Here is a 13969-nt window from a genome sequence, read left to right as displayed (position 1 = left end):
CAGGTTGTGTTTTAGTTTTGTTTTCAGTGTTGGAGCTGAAACCAGACAGAGCAGGTGTACTGTTGATCTCTCTGACATGAAAAGACTGTCTCTTGATCATTTGGTGAATTCAGAATTATAAATGTTCTGAGTAGTGACTTTAACCTAACGTGCTTCTGTTAAATGTTGTGTTTTTTGTAAGTCTTTTAGATGTTAAAAGGACAGCGTACGCATTATTTAGTGTTGTATTCTTTGGGGGTGGATTTGAATTGATGGTTGCTAAGATGTTCACTGTATGTTTTAAAAAGGTTATCTTGAGTTCATAGAATAAACATTGTTTTGCTTTAAAAAATACTTTTCCATTTCTGCTGTACCACACCTGTAGAGTGGGCCGTGTGCTCCCCATACCGCAATCTATTAATAGTTGTGGGTCAGGTGAACTCCATGATACACTTTGGGGTTCTCTAAACGCTGGCCCATAACAAGATATCCGTCTGGATTCAAGGGGGTTGTTTTCTGACCCTTTCCATTCCGCTGTGCTTTTTGCAAACACTCCTTCCAGGTGAAACACTGACTTATTTATACCCATATGAACATATGAGCAGGAATAGGCCATTCAGCACCTCCAGCCTGCTCCACTCGATAGGACCATGGCTGATCTAATTGTGGTCTCAACTCCACATTCCACCTTCCCCCGATAACCTTTGACTCCCTCGTTAGTCAAGAATTTGTCTTTCCCTGCCTGAAACATAGTCACTGACCCTGCCTCCACAAACTCTGGGGAAGAGAGTTCCAGGGACGCATGCACCTCCGAGAGAAAATTTCTTCTTATCCCCCTCTGGAACTGGAGACCGTCTTATTTTTGAACTTTGTCCCCCTAATTCTAGTCTTCCCACAAGGGGGAAACATTCTTTCAGCACCCAGCCTGTCAAGGATTTTATATAGTTTGTTACATCCACGAGAGGGAGGTCAGTTTAAACAGCCCTGATTTTCCTCTTCGCACTTGTCCATTATCAGAAAGTGTTTTCAATTTGTTTGTTTTGAAGAATAAGTGATGGTGTATCGTTTAAACCCCTCAGTTTTTGTAGGATCCAATTTTACCAATGGATTTACTCAGAGGGTTGGTTTATTTTTACACATTCAAAACTCGCAAAAAGAAATGTTCATAACTTCTAGCACTGCTGGAAGCAGAGGGGAAACCCACTCCCACCCGAGATCATGTTTTCAATGCAATATGATGCAGTGTGCCCGGTGTAGGCTGCCCAGCATGAAATGCATTCTTGGTTGGGTGTCCGTGTGGGCGGAGGCAGAATGTGTTGGGTGCCGGGTCCAATGGCGACCCAGCAGGGGGGGGGGGGGGTTTAAAAAGTACGGGGCATCTCCATGAACACTGCCAGGAGGTGTCAGGGAGGCTGACGGGTGCTGTAACCGGATATTTGTATGGCAATGGTCTCAGCGCCTGGCGGCCACAGGAGGTGACAGGAGAGGTCCGGTGAGCATGCGGTACCCCACTACTTGGATGAGAGCCTGTGTGTCCTTGTCTGGGAAATGTCAGCGAGGTTGGACATCCTGATGTCCAGGGCCGGCAGGAGAAGGCCACCCCACCTGACCGAGAAGTGGCTTGTCGCCCAGATCAGTGGATGCCATGCGGTGCACTGCGCATGCTTGCCATGTTGTAAGAGGTTCAATGATCTGGTCCGGTCGGCAAGGGTAAGTGCAGAGCTGGCATGGAACTGTGCCGAGAAGTGTAGTTGGGTGACTATTCCTGGATTGGGTAAGATTGTCAGGTGGTGTATGACCACTGGTACTGAATTGTGCAATGCCAAGTCTGGGATGTCTGACAACTTGGTCTTTGCGCATTGGAGATGGTTTGGTGGGGGGGGGGGGGGGGGGAGGATCTGGGGCCTCACCGCCTTGAATGAACCTTCAGGGTGAGGCCGCACTAATGTGCGATCTATTAGTCACTTTCAGAAGAGAAGCTGTAATACAGTAGAGCAGGAGGGACGGGAGGTGAGGGGCCTAACCCGAGAATCCTCACCAGGTTGGAGAGTGTTTGATTTCCACCACCCAGCTGGTTCCGCTGGTCGTGGCAAAGTGCGGGTCACAGCTAACGGTAAGAGTGAAGTGACAGATTCCTGTGCAGTAGGTACAGCCCATTGAAGCTGCAGTACAGATGGCACCACACACATTGTCTCCATTCTGTCATCTGCCCGCCTCACATGCACAGTGGATAAATTATGTCTGAATGTAGTGATATGTTTGCATCCTCACACAGATATGCCATCTGCCAGAGCCCGGAACCACCCCGAGGAGCCCCTATATCCTTCGAGGAAGATACCCCATCTGCAGAAGTCTGGCACCCTCTCACAGAACCAGGCACCTGCACAGATACTAACACGCGGGTGGACATCAGATTGTCGGGTCTGCAGGCACAGCACGGTGGTGAGGGCACATCACACAGAAACATAGAAAATAGAAGCAGGAAGAGGCCATTTGGCCCTTCTAACCTGCTCCGCCATTCATTATGATCATGGCTGATAACTCAATAGTCTGATCCGGCCTTCCCTCATATCATTTGATCCCCTACGCCACAAGAGCAATATCTAACTGCTTCTTGGAAACATGCAGGGCTGGAATCTCCGCTGGCGGGATTCTCCGTTGCCCTGGCTGCGAACCCATGCCCGAGAATTCCCTGACAGTGTAGGGCTGCGCGCAATGGGAAACCCCATTGGCCGGCTGGTGGGACGGAGAATCCCGCCCACATGTTTTGGACTCAACTACTTTCTGTGATAGAGAATTCCCCAGGCTCACCACTCTCTGTAGAACATAGAACATAGAACAGTACAGCACAGAACAGGCCCTTCGGCCCTCGATGTTGTGCCGAGCAATGATCACCCTACTCAAACCCACGTATCCACCCTATACCCGTAACCCAACAACCCCTCCCCCCTCTTAACCTTACTTTTTTTTAGGACACTACGGGCAATTTAGCATGGCCAATCCACCTAACCCGCACATCTTTGGACTGTGGGAGGAAACCGGAGCACCCGGAGGAAACCCACGCACACACGGGGAGGACGTGCAGACTCCGCACAGACAGTGACCCAGCCGGGAACTGAACTTGGGACCCTGGAGCTGTGATGCATTTATGCTAACCACCATGCTACCGTGCTGCCACACGTGCTGTGTGAAGAGATTTCTCCTCATCTCAGTCTTCAATGGTCTACCCCTTATCCTCAGACTGTGACCCCTGGTTCTGGACTCCCCGCCATTGGGAACATCCTTCCTGCATCTACCCTGTCTGGTCCTGTTAGAAGTTTATGGGTTTCAATGAGATCTTCCCTCATTCTTCTGAACTCCAGCGAATATAATACTAACCAACTCAATCTCTCCTCATAGGTCAGTCCTGTTATTCCAGGGACCAGCCTGGTAAACCTTCTCTGCACTCTCTCCAAAGAAAAAACATCCTTCCCCAGATTAGGAGACCAAACCTATACATAATATTCCAGGTGTCGCCTCACCAAGACCCTGTATAGTTGCAGCAAAAAATCCCTGCTCGTGCACCCGAATCCTCTTGCTGTGAAGGCTAACATATAATTTGCCTTCCTCACCGCCTGCATGCTTACCTTCAATGACTGAAGTACGAGGACACCCAGGTCGCATTGCACAATTTCTCTCAATTTATAGTCATTCAGATCATAATCTGGCTTCCTGTTTTTGCTACCTAAATTGATAACCTCACATTTCTCCAAATTATAATGCATCTGCCATGCATTTGCCCACTAACTCAACCTGTCCAAATCACACTGAAGAATCTCTGCATCCTCCTCACAGCTTGGTGTCATCTGAAAATCTGGAGGGAACAGCGCCTTACCGTAGCAGGGTGGATTAAACTTTCTGCGCTCTCGGAGTCAAAGAGGCAGGTCGTCTCGTGCCCGTTGATCTTCACCATCATCGTAATGGTCAAGAGGTTGCGGGGCCGAGATTGATCTAGGGTGATGGACCGACCCACTTAAGTCCTCACTTCCACCCTATCCCTGTAACACAATAACCCGTCCTAACTTTTTTTTTGGTCACTAAGGGCAATTGATCATGGCCAATCCACCTAACCTGCACGTCTTTGCACTGTGGGAGGAAACCGGAGCAGTCGGAAGAAACCCATGCAGACACGAGGAGAACGTGCAGACTCCGCACAGACAGTGACCCAGCAGGGAATTGAACCTGGGACCCTGGCGCTGTGAAGCCACAGTGCTATTCACTTGTGCTACCGTGCTGTCTTCATGTTGTGTGACATTGCAGGCATTACCTGGTCGGCAGGAGAGTAATTCTCCTCACTGACGAACAGTCAGTTGCCTTTATGTTTAATAATACACAGCAGGGCAAGATCAAAAATGACAAGATCTTGAGGTGGAGGATCGAGCTATCCACCTATAACTATGAGATCGTGTATCACCTGGGAAAGCTCAATGAGCCCCCTATCCGGCGGTACATGTGCCAGCGCACAAGTGGACTGACTCTGGGCTCTCCACTATGACCTCTGCCACCTGGGGTTCACCCGGTTCTTCCATTTTGTCAATGCCCGCAACCTGCCCTACTCCATTGAGAAGGTCAGGACCATAACCAGAGACTGCCAAGTCTGCGCAGAGTGCAAGCCGCACTTCTACCGGCCAGATAGAGCGCACCTGGTGAAGGCCTCCTGCCCCTTTGAGCGCCTCAGCATGTATTCAAAGGGCACCCCCACCTCCACCGACCGCAACGTGTACTTCCTCAATGTAATTGATGAGTACTCCCGGTTCCCTTTCACCATCCCATGCCCCGACGTGACTTCTGCCACGGTCATCAAAGCCCCGCACAGCATCTTCACTCTGTTTGGTTTCCCCACCTACAGGCGATCGGGGAGCCTCCTTCATGAGTGATGAGCTGCGTCTGTTCCTGCTCAGCAAGGGCATCACCTCGAGCAGGACGACCAGCTACAACCCCCGAGGAAACGGGCAGGTGGAGAGGGAGAATGGGACGGTCTGGAAGGCCGTCCTGCTGGCCCTTCGGTCTAAAAATCTCCCGGTCTCTCGCTGGCAGGAGGTCCTCCCCGAGGCGCTCCATTCCATCAGGTCACTCCTCTGCACCACTACTAATGAGACCCTTCATGAGCGTGCGTTTGCCTTCTCTAGGAAGTCCACCTCCAGGTTCTCGCTCCCAACATGGCTGACAGTTCCTGGACCCGTCCTCCTCCGGAAGCATGTGCATAGCCATAAATTGGATCCCTTGATTGAGAAAGTCCACCTCCTTCATGCAAACCCGCAGTACGCCTACATGGCACACCCCGATGGGGGACAGGACACAGTCTCCCTCCGGGACTTGGCACCCGCTGCGTCCCCACCCACAACCCCTGACCTGATACCACTCCTTCCCCCCCAGTTGCCTCATTCACCCCTGTGCCACCCACCCTCCCACCAGCGAACCTCACCGCAGCCCCCACCCCAGCAGGATCCGTCCCCTCACTCGATCCTCGAAGGGGTGATGAAGACGAGGACAACACGCTCCCGGAGTCACAGGTGACCACGTTGGCGCCTACATCACCACCAGGACTGAGGCGATCGCAGCAGAGGGTCAGACCCCCTGACAGACTCAATCTGTAATGTTTTTCTTCACCCCCGCCGGACTCTTTTTAAACAGGGGGTGAATGTGGTAACATTGCATGTATTACAGTAAATACTTCTTAAATGTTATGAGGATCTCTGCCTCCATCACCCTCAGCGAGTTCCATGTTCCTACCATCCTCTGGTATAAAGGTTTTTCTTCACATCCCCTCTAAACCTCCTGTTCCTTACCTTAAATCTATGCCCCGTGGTTATTGATTCCCCACCGAGGGGAAAAGTTTCTTCCTTCCTACTCTACCTATGCCCCTCATAATTTTATACATCTCAATCATATCCCCTTAGTCTCCTCTGCTCCAAGGAAAACAATCCAAGTCTATCCAATCTTTTTCATAACTAAAACTCTCCAGCCCAGGCAACATCCCGTTAATCTCCTCTGCACCCTTTCCAGTGCGATCACATCCCACGTGTAATGTGGATTCCAGAACCGCACACAACACTCTAGCTGTGGCCTAACCAACATTTTGTGCAGTTCCTGCATAACCTCCCTGCTCTTAAAATTTATGCCTCAGCTAATAAAGGCAAGTAGATCATATGCCTTCTTAACCACTGTATCCACCTGCTCTGCTGCCTTAAGGGACCAGTGTACTTGCACACCAAGATCCCTCTGATCCTCGGTGCTTCCCAGGGTCCTGGGTTTTGTGATGACATGCATCACTGTAAATACACAAAGGGTTAATGTAAATACACGTAGACTAGCTAGACACTACAGGGAGCACCAGAGATATGACACACAGACACTCAACCAATAGATCAGTTAGATAGGACACGACCAATGGGCATTCACGATATACACAGAGGTGACACCACCCCAGGCGGGCATTACACCAACCCATATAAAAGGACACAGCACACATGATCTTCCTCTTTCCAGTGGAGACACTCAGTGAGTACAGACACAGGGTTGATTCAACATCACACCCACCACGTGGATTGTAGCAGACTGGTTTGTCAGTCTGAGTAGCTATAGAAGGATTAACAGTAGTGGCGAATCCGAGTAGGAAAATTGTAAATAGTAAAGTGTTGAAGTTATGTCCACGTCTGAACCTTCCTTTGTCAGAGTGAACATCAAGGAAGCAGCTTATCATAGAATTTACAGTGCAGAAGGAGGTCATTCAGCCCATCGAGTCTGCACCGGCTCTTGGAAAGAGCACCCTACCCAAGGTCAACAACTCCACTCTATACCCATAACCCAGTAACCCCACCCAACACTAAGGGCAATTTTGGACACTAAGGGCAATTTATCATGGCCAATCCACCTAACCTGCACATCTTTGGACTGTGGGAGGAAACCGGAGCACCCGGAGGAAACCCACACACACACGGGGAGGATGTGCAGACTCCACACAGACAGTGACCCAAGCCGGAATCGAACCTGGGACCCTGGAGCTGTGAAGCGATTATGCTATCCACAATGCTACTATGCTGTCCTTTTCAAGTGCATAACAAGACATGGTACCAGTTGAGTGACTGTTTCAATCTATATAGTTCCAACTCAGCAGTCAGTGACAACCAGCAAAAACACCCAGGCAAGATGTTCGGGATTCCGGTTCCGCAGCAGCTCAGGTACCAAGGCAATCTCAGTGAAAACTGGCGTTGGTTCAGGCAGAGATTCAAAATCTACCTGGTAGCATCCGACCTAGATGGCGTGGCGGATGCAGAGAAAATAAAGCTTCTACTTACCATCGCGGGTCCAGAAGCAGCTCAAATCTTCCAGACCTTCAAATACTCAAAGGGGCAAAACAAGAGCGATTTCCAGGCAGTCCTGGACAAATTCCAAGAATTCTGCGAGGAGAATACAAGAAAAAACAGTAAAAGAAGCACCAAAACTCACCACGAGGTAGACATGCAGCAGAAATCTGCAGTTTTGAATTGCAGCCATCTTGGTAAATGTGCTGCACATGCACAGTGGAGAAAAGGGCCCCAAGTACAGGAACAGCGATCTGAGGATGCCCAATCGCTTCGTACGACCAATGTCACACGTGTCATGACGTCAGGGGCCCTAGACTACACCCACTTAAAGGGGAAATGTCCCAAAACATGTTTAAAAAAATTTAAAGCCGTAAAACCTGATTCTTTCACCTAGAACGACAGCACAACACCTAAAATACAACCATTAACTGAAAGTAACCTCCGCAGAACCATGCAACAAGCAGTTAGCACCGCCCAAAGAGATGATACAGTCCTTGAATAGTACGACTCCGACCTTTATTTCTTCTTTGGACATCACGAGCCCAATGCCAGCTCCGACACAAAACGTGATGATATGGTCCTAGAAGACTACGACTCAGATGAAGGTTTCATCATTCGAGATGGTGACCCCAGTACCAAATCCGAACCGTAACGAGATGTGTTCTACAGTGAAGAATCTGACACAGATGCGGATGTGTTCTTTGGATTTGAGGATCTTCAGCCCAGCATATATGACATCCCGACTCGTGAATGCAGGATTATGCTGCGGCCTGACACCAAGAGACAGAGAGCGGTACAAGCCCACAGAGAGCGACCTGCTGCCACACAGAGAGTGGTCCATGCACCGCTAAGGGTTCCCGACTCCACACAGAGGGTGGTCCACACACCACAAAGGGTCCCAGCCTCTACACAGGAAGCGATGAAAGACTCCACAGCGAGCTCGTGGACAGACTCCACGATAGAAGAAACACAAGACCCCAGAGCGCAGTCCTTGCATCAACAAGAAGTGACTCGAGTGACACAAGCCTCCACAGTGAGCGCGTGGACAGCCTCCACGATAGAAGCAACGCAAGACTCCAAAGCGCGGTCCTTGCATGAACAAGACCATGATGGTCTAGCAACCTCGTCTGAGCAACCAGCAGCAAACAATGCAAGTGTGCCACGCTCAAGTGAACAGCAGAAAGACTGGGACACTCTGCCATGCTGAAGTGCACAGCAAGAAGACTATGACAGTCTACCACGCCCCAGTGATCAAGAAGACTCTGACAGTCCACCCAGCTCAAGTGAACGACAAGAACACACTGAGGCTCTACACACTGTATGTGAGACAAGTGACGACGGCATCCCACTTCCCATACAAGGGGCGGCATTCTCCCCTACCCGGCGTGACGGAGGGTGCCGGCGTAGGGGAGTAGCGCCAACCACTCAGGGGCCAGCCCCGCGCCGGAGCGGTTTGCACCAGAAGACTGGCGCAAAAAACCAGCGCCCCCAGCAGCGGGGCTGGCCGAAAGGCTTTCGCCGGTCGGCGCATGCGCCGGCAGTGACGTCAGTGGCAGCTGGCCGCTGACGTCACTGCCGGCGCATGCGCGATGTGGGGTTCTCGTCCGTTTCCGCCATGGCGGACGCGGAAGGAGAAAGAGTGCCGCCAGGGCACTGGCCCGGAGTCTGAGCGAGGGGCCCCGATCGCGGGCCAGGCCACCGTGGGGGCACCCCCCGGGGTTCGATCGCCCCCCGCCCCCCCCCAGGACCCCGGGGGCCCGCTTGCGCCGCTGATCCCGCCATTCCAGAGGTGGTTCAAACCTCGGCGGTGGGAGAGGCCTCCCAGCGGCGGGACTTCGGCCCATCCGGGCCGGAGAATCACCGCAGGGGCCTCGCCGATTGGAGTGGCGAGATTCCTGCCGCCGCCACTTCCCGGGTGGCGGAGAATCTCTGCCACGGCGGGGCCGGGATTTTAGGCGGCCCCAGGCGATTCTCCGACCCTGCTGGGGGACGGAGAATTTTGCCCAAGGTGTGCAACGTGACAGACCTCAGCTAGTGTGTACAGAGGCACTCGACAATCACAGTGAGACAACTAGTGACTCCGGTGACACCACGTTACTTCAAACCTCATTTGCTCGAGCCTCTCCACAAGCAAATGCATTCCTGAACGTTTTGACTCCGGACAGGAGCATCAAGAAACCTCAGCTGACTCAAGTGAACCTGCAATGACTCCGGACGGGGAGCAGCAAGAAACCAAAGCTGATTCAGGTGAACCAGAAACTACTCCAGACAGGGAGCATCGACAAGCCAAAACCAACTCAGGTGAAACAGACCAGACTCCAGACAGGGACCATTGACAAGCCAAAGCTGATTCAAGTAAGCCGGACATGACTCCAGACGGGGAGCGCTGCGAACTCAGTGACGGCACGCTCAAGGAAACAGCAGATGCCACAAAGCACGCTGACACGAGTAACTGTGTGAAGGACTCGTATTATCCACAGAATGTGGCCCTTGAGTGCAGCAAACACGACAACAAAACCAACCAACACAACAACAACATCAAAGACAAAAGCAAGGAGCATACCAAAGGCAACAACATCGACAACAAGCACAACAAACACATCGCCACTGGAACTACGACTGGTACAACATGGTACAACTCTGCAAATGAGGGACACTGTCACTGCTCAGCTCAGTACAATGACATACCATGGCAGGACGACACAGATTGCATACATCGCTACCACAAGCATCGGAAGAAAAAAATAATCCAAATCAGACAACAAAGTGATTTGACCACTTCTTGGTTCCTTACGCACAGGGACACTGATGGCATTCACAAGGACATGCCACCATCAACATCACCAACTCACCAACCAAACAAGAAAGACACTCGACCTTGGTCGAATTGGTGAATTTTGGTCTTGTGCATATGATTTGGACTTATTGTTTAATGATCACTGTTATCATAACTTGTACATAGCATCACTTATCTACCTGTTCTTGTTCAATTTTCTTTAACGCTGTACAGAAAATATGTAACACAAAAAAGGGGGGATGTGGTGATATGCATCACTGTAAATACACAAGGTGTTAATGTAATTGCACATAGGCTAGCTAGGCACTAGAGGGAGCACCAGAAACATGACACACAGACATTCAACCAATAGGTCAGTAAGATAGGACATGACCAATGGATACACACAGAGGTGACCCCACCACAGGAGGGCATTACACCAACCCATATAAAAGGACACAGCACACATGATCTTCCTCTTTCCAGTGGAGACACTCAGTGAGTACACACACAGGGTTGTTTCAACATCACACCCACCACGTGGATTGTAGCAGACTGGTTCGTCAGTCTGAGTAGCTATAGAAGGATTAACAGTAGCGGCGAATCCGAGTAGGAAAATTGTAAATAGTTTAATAAACGTGTTGAAGTTATCTCCATGTCTGAACCTTCCTTTGTCAGAGTGAACATCAAGGAAGCAGCTTATGCTACACCAAGAGCATAACAAGACAGGTTTATCATGTATTCCCTTGCCTTGTTTGTCCTGCCTAGTGCATCACCTTACATCTATCCAGATTGAATTACATTTGCCACTGATCAGTCCATCGAACCAGCCTGTCTATATCCTCCATAATCAAAGGCTATCCTCCTCACTATTTACCACCCCACCAGTTTTCGTATCATACGCAAACTTACTGATCAACCTCCTACATTCATATTTAAATCATTTATATAAACCCATGTGGGACCCTATCAAAAGTCTTGCTGAAGTCCAAGTAGACTACGTCAAATGCTTCACAGCTCCAGGGTCCCAGGTTCGATTCCGGCTTGGGTCACTGTCTGTGCGGAGTCTGCACATGCTCCCCATGTGTGCGTGGGTTTCCTCCGGGTACTCCGGTTTCCTCCCACAGTCCAAAGATGTGCAGGTTAGGTGGATTGGCCATGATAAATTATCCTTAGTGTCCAAAATTGCCCTTAGTGTTGGGTGGGGTTACTGGGTTATGGGGATAGGATGGAGGTGTTGACCTTGGGTAGGGTGCTCTTTCCAGGAGCCGGTGCAGACTCGATGGGCCGAATGGCCTCCTTCTGCCCTGTAAATTCTATGTAAATGCATTGCCCTCATCTACACACCTGGTCACCTCTTCAAAAAACTCAATCAGGTTGGTCAGACATGACCTCCCCTTAACAAAGTCATGCTGACTGTTCTAGATTAATCGCTGCCTCACCAAATGCAAATGAAATCTGTCTCTCAGAATTCCTTCCAATAGTTTCCCACCACTGAGGTTAGACTGACTGGCCTGTAGTTTCCTGGTTTATCCCTTCCTCGCTTCTTGAATAATGGCACCACATTGGTTATCCTCCAGTCCTCTGGCACCTCTCCTGTGGCCAGAGAGGAATTGAAAATTATTGCCAGCGCCTCCCTGCTCACTTAATAGCCATTTCACCTGGCCCTGGAAGTTTGTCTACTTTTAAGTGTGCCAAAACTCAGAATATCCTCTCTGTCTATGTTGATTTCTTTCATTTTATCACGTCTTTCTCCCTGATTTCTAAACGCATACCGGCCTTTTCACTAGTGAACACGAACACAAGGTATTCATTTAGAACCAATATCCTCTGGCTCCACACACAAATGACCAATGTGATCCTTAATGGGCCCTATTCTTTCCCTAGTTATACTTTTATCCTTAATGTACTTGTAAAACAATTTAGGATTTTCCTTTAATTTACCTGACAGTATCCTTTCATGTCCCCTTTTTGATCTCCTGATTTCCTTTTTAAGTTTCCTCTTGCACATTCCATACGCCACGAGGGCTTCTGCTGTTTTGAGCCCTCAATACCTGCCATAATCCTCCCTTTCTTTCTTTATCCAATGCTGTATATCCCTCGATATCCAGGGTTCACTCGATTTGTTGGTCCCACCCTTTTTCTAGCTTGGAACATGCTGACCCTGTACTCTCCCTATTTCCTTCTTGAATGCATCCCACTGTTGTGCTACCAATTTACCTAAACGTGTCTATTCCCAGTCCATGCTAACCAAATCATATCTGGTCTTATTAAAATCGACCTGTCCGCAGTTTAGAACTTTGTTTTCAGGCTCATCCTTGTCCTATTCCATGACAATCTTTAATCTAATGGAGTTGTGATCACTGTCTGCAAAATGCTCCCCCACTGATACTTTTAATCCCCTACTGTTCCCCCACTATCACTACCCTATTACTTCTACACTTCTATGAAATTTGCCTAAATATCTGCTCTTCTATTTCCCTCAGCCTGTTAAGGGGCCAACAGAACTCTCCCACCAATGTGATTGTTCGTTTTTAGTTTTTAAGTTCAACCCATATAGCTTCATTTGAAGAGCCTTCTGTGATGTCATCCCTCCTTAGTGCTGCAATTGATTCCCTGACCAAAATTGCGACATCCCCTTCTCTTTTCCCTCCTTCCCTCTCTTGTCTGAAGATCCTGTACCTTGGATTATTGAGCTGCCAATCTTACCCCCTGTCTCAACCATGTCTCAGTGACAGCAATGATATCATACCCACATGTTTTAATTTGTGTCCTCAACTCATCTGCCTTGTTCATCTGACTCCTTGCACTAAAATAAATACCATCCAATCTTGCCAAACTGCCTTGTGATTTAACTGGCCGTGACATTTTATGCCTGCCTGACTCACTTTCTGTCTCCTCTAATTTTGGCTGTGCATCTATCCCTGATGAACCTTCTCTCAGGATCCCAGACCCCTGCCAAGTTAATTTAAACCCTGCCCCGCAGCAGCAGCTAATTTCTCTGCATGTTCGCTGGTCCCATATCGGTTCAGGTGCAAACTTTCTGCACCATTTCTCCAGCCACTCATTCATTAGACTAACCTCCTGTTGGATTCAACAATTATAGAGAGGCGTCCTTTAAAATATTAGCGAAAGTATTCTGGGAAATAAAATGATTCTTGAAAATTATTGAATTTGGAGAAATACGAGTATGTTATGAAATTGGTTAATCTTTTGAATACTGTCCATGACTGTCTCAAATGTTACGAATAATGTACTGCAAGTACACATACTGATATGAGGCTACATTCAGCCAGTTAACTATCAATAGTGGACCTGTTTAATGATTCTTTGTCACAGGTTTCTTTGCCTGCCACACTCTTACAGACCTCTATATCTTTCACTTTAAAAAAGGACAAGAACCCCATGGAATATGGATCATATAGATTCATATCTCTTTTAAATGTTGACAGCAAACTACTAACTAAAGTGTTTGTGCTGCGATTGGAGCCCTGTGTCCGGGAGATGATAGGGGATGACCAGACAGGCTTCATTAAGGGTTTGCAACTATCAGCTAACATATGGAGGCTGTTGAATATTGTCTTTTCCCCCTCTCCAATTTACGAACCAGAAGTGATTGTGCCCATGGATGCTAAATATCCATTTGATAGGGTAGCGTGAGAGTTGGCCCCAGGTCACTGTCCATGTGGAGTTTGCACATTCTCCCCTTGTTTGCGTAGGCCTCACCCCCACAGCCCAAAGATGTGCAGGGTAGGTGGATTGCCACGCTAAATTTCCGTTAATTTAAAAAGAAGGGTAGAGTGGGAGTACCTTTTTGAAATCCTTGAGACATTTGGTCTCAGGCAGAAGCTCGTCCTGTGGGTTTGGC

The sequence above is a fragment of the Scyliorhinus canicula genome, chromosome 7 (genome assembly GCF_902713615.1).
Source record: "Scyliorhinus canicula chromosome 7, sScyCan1.1, whole genome shotgun sequence".
NCBI lineage: Eukaryota > Metazoa > Chordata > Chondrichthyes > Carcharhiniformes > Scyliorhinidae > Scyliorhinus > Scyliorhinus canicula.
Note: the sequence above shows the minus strand (reverse complement) of the source record.